Source organism: Ursus americanus, chromosome 11 (assembly GCF_024610735.1).
Source record: "Ursus americanus isolate L20-20 chromosome 11, mUrsAme1.1.p, whole genome shotgun sequence".
NCBI lineage: Eukaryota > Metazoa > Chordata > Mammalia > Carnivora > Ursidae > Ursus > Ursus americanus.
The window spans coordinates 36544247-36548279 of NC_142137.1; the positions used below are offsets into that span (position 1 = coordinate 36544247).

General features: G+C 37.8%; 1 pseudogene; it reads left to right on the forward strand.

The window, feature by feature from the left end:
• The first annotated feature begins 278 nt into the window (after positions 1-278).
• On the forward strand, positions 279-1403 carry LOC123792907 (large ribosomal subunit protein eL34 pseudogene; annotated as a pseudogene).
• Positions 1404-4033: the final 2630 nt, after the last annotated feature.

A 4033-nucleotide genomic window follows, 5' to 3' on the forward strand; every position in this document is an offset into this window, starting at 1 on the left:
CCAAATACACCTGCCCAGTGTTCTTTCTGTAACAATAGCCACCACATTGAAAAGTTAGGTGTATTTATTCTTGATAAATTTGACGATCCCTTTGAAAAGTCCTCCCATTTGTATTTAGTCAGATTTAATAAGTTTGGAGTAAAATTTACTTTGGTTCGTTGAAAAATAGTCTGGGGTAAAAATATGGGTAAGTTTAACTAGCACCTCCTGTAACGTTAAAAGGAACTGTTCATTAAAAATTTTTTTTCTTCCAGGGACTGTGTCTAGAGGCATTCAGAATGATGCGGTGTTTGACATACCACCACAGGCTGTCCTACAACAGTCTAACAAAGCCATCTGTCAGAACCAGGGCCAGTCGTGGTGTCCCTAAGGCTGAGTGCCAGGTCCCTGTCCACACTCCCGTCACTGCCCTCTATGCTCGGTCCAGGGCTTTTCCAGAGTTTGGTGCCAAGGCTGACAAGGTGTTGGCAGAAGACAGGTCTGGGGAGCGTGACAAGGTGTCCTCACAAACAAGATTCCTCGGCAACATCTGTGCAGTCCAAATGAGAACACGGTTGGGCTGGCTTCTCCAGAGTGCCTGCTCGTGCACTGGGGCTCCCTGGGGCAGGATGTCCGGGTCCCACACTGCACCCCTGTGTGCCCAGAACACCTGGGAACCTGCTTGCCAGACAAAACCTTCTTGTTCCCCAATCTCAACCAAAACCTTTACCAGCAAGTTTCCTGTGACATCCCAGCTCAGGAAGGCCACGGCCTTTGGTTGCCATTGCCTTTCCATTTGGCAAAAGCAGTTCATCCTCCTGTATCCGTGGCCCCAGCAGACCTTGCTGCCTGCTGGGCACCGCAGTGCTTTCCCTGTCTTTCAACGTCAGCTGGGACTGTCTGGCAAGGTGGCCTCAGGACAAGTGTGGGCAGAGAGCGCAAGGCAGTGGACAGTTGAGAAAGATGCTTCCAAGGAGAACCTTATGTTGCAGTCAGATATCATCTTCCTCCGGAGTCTAGAGTGTAAATGTTAGATATTTGTTAGTTTTCATTTATGGAAGGAAAATACAAAATTCTTATTCTTTCCATAAGAAACAAACAAAAAACCAAAAAAAAAACCAAAAACAAAAACAAAAAAACAGGCTGTCTCGAATCCCTAGTAATAGAGTTGTTTACCTTTATACCAAGAAGGTTCTGAGAAGCATCAAAATCCACATGTGGCCCATGCCCAGGCCAGCTTAGTGGAGCTCATGCCGTGAGACCTAAAGTTTTCCTGAGGTTGTCTAAAAAAACATGTCAGCGGAGCCTTTGGTGGTTCCATGTGTGCTGAATGTGTCTCTGCCAAGGTCAGGCGTGCTTTCCTTACTAAAAAGCAGAAAATGGCTGTGAGAGATTTGAAGGCCTAAGCACAGTCAGAAAGCTAAATTTAAAAACGAAGATTTTTTTTTGAGTAATGGAAAAATCAAGTGGCAAAAAAAAAAAAAAGTTTTATACTCATCCCTTAGAATGAGACAAAGTAAATGAGTATTATTTGAATAAAAGGATGGAAACTAAATGGAAAATGAGTTTAACTCTGACAAACACCTGGAGAACTGAAGAAGCATTTTGTTTACTAAATTTCCAGACAAGAAATTTTTTTTTTGCATGTAAAAAATATAGAGCATTTCCTACTCTAAATAAACATGCTTCCTGATTTAGCATAAACTTCCTCATACTAATTAAGAAACTTTAAATATTATTTGTTGTGGTCAATGAATGACATGGTTTTATCCACCTTGTTTTCCCACCAGAAATATATGTATGACATCCGGACACTGTTAGGGAATACATTTTCACCGAGGTTCCCATGGTCTGCATCACCTATTGTTTAAAACACAATAAACTGGCAGGGAGTGAATCTATAATAAAACCAGCAACAGTTGCTTGGCACCTGGAAATACATGATGTGATACAATTACTAAGTATTTTGCAGGGCAAACTGTCACTCTTACACAAGCCCTACGACTGTTAGTGACTAGCACAGGTGTGCCACTATTTCTAACTCAATGTCCTTTACTGATAGGAGCCAGACACAGTTTAACACTCACTATGAACCAAATGTTTCTTTTTCTTTTTTTTTTTTCTTAAGATTTTATTTCTTTATTTGACAGAGAGACAGCGAGAGAGGGAACACAAGCAGTGGGAGTGTGAGTGGGAGAAGCAGGCCTCCTGCTGAGCAGGGAGCCTGATGCGGGGCTCGATCCCAGAACCCTGGGATCATGACCAGAGCCGAAGGCAGATGCTTAACGACTGAGCCACCCAGGCGCCCAAACCAAATGTTTCTGTATCATTCTTCAAAGGACTAACAAACGGTCTTCTACTCTCATATCCGATGATAAGATATTCTGAGGACTTAATGACGCTGTGCCACTTTCCCTCTTTCAAAAGTATACACGAACATAATGCAGTTTCTTCCAAAGGGATCTGTAGGGAAAAAAAACAATTAAACTTACATCAGGAAACTACAGTTATTATTGTTAGACTGTAATATCTACTCATGGACCAAAAAAAAAAAAACACCATATTTTAAAAATATTTTCAAGTTTTTGTGACTAGGCTTTCCATCTTTACTATCACTGGCCTACTTAAAAAAAAAAAAACAACTATGGTATCTGTAGGATTTGTGGGGGTGGAAAATGCACTGAATAAAATGCTTTCAATTTCTACTGTCTCCAAATACTCAATTTTATGCCTTATTTCTCTCTTTTAAAGTAGAATAATCAAATCTTAATTCTTCAATGAAGCATTAAACATTTTCACAATTTTATTTCAGAATACAATTAGTTTTTAGTTTATCCACCTAAGCTATTTAAATAGCTAACCGATTAGCAAAAATACCACAGATTACATTTAACTAAATTCAAATGGAAGTTGAGCTTAATACTTGGCTCAGTGGCCAAAATTAACTTAAAAATACTATACAAAGTATACATGTACAATTAGAGGGAAGGACCTCATTAAATGAAACAAAATGACAAGAACAACATACTCTTAATGAGAACAGCACACAGTCGAATCAAAATAGGAAAGACAAATTGAAATTAACCTTGAAAGGTTTAGATTTACCATTAGGTTCAGTTTTATTACAGGACAATCAATGATTTTTCATTTTCAAAAGTGTCTATTACCCACAAAATAAGTTTTCAATTTATAAATATAAATACTTTACATAGAAAATGTGGAACTTAAGTTGAGAAAACTTTATAGTAATCTCAAAGGCTTCTCATTTCAGAAATGTGATTTATTTCCTGGTCTATTTCCTACCTACATCATGGACACCGTGAGTCATTGTTTCTCCAAACTACGTTTTTTCCCCTTCAATGAATAATATTTCCAGTATAAATCTGATTGACCTTCTCACTTTATGTCTTTCTTCCTTCCTTTTTTTCTAACTTGAATTATTTAAAATATGTATTTTGAGTCTCTGGGTCATCCTGAATATGGCCATAGGCCATACGGGAAATAGCTTTCTCTTCTGTGTAATATGACTAACATAATCAGCAGTTAACGTAATAAGCAGCTATCATAATGCTTGATAATCAGAGACTTAAGAAAAGTGATGGTTAGGCAAATGGATTCTGGAATCAGAATATTTGGGTTCAAATCTCAGCTCTAAAACTTACTTGTTGTGTGGTCTTGGGAAAGTTGAATGAACTTTCCGAGTTTTTATTTTCTTCTCTGGTAAAAGGGGACAATATTAATATTGGCCTAAATTATACTTACTGGTGAGGGAATCACAGCCTTTCTGGAAACTAAGCATCAGAAAGAAGAGCTAAGACAGAAAAATACATTATTGTAATAGTGAACTATTAATTACATTTTAAAACAAACTAGTACAGTTAAAAAAATTAATGCACCAAACTTGCAATTTACATGTATTACAAGTCTAGAAAAGAAGAAAATCCGTGTTTGATCCATTTTATATATACTGACAAATATTTCTATTGTTAGTTGTATGAGTATCTGTGTTCCCTTTTCTTTTTTTTTAAGGTTCTGTTCATTTATTTGAAAACGA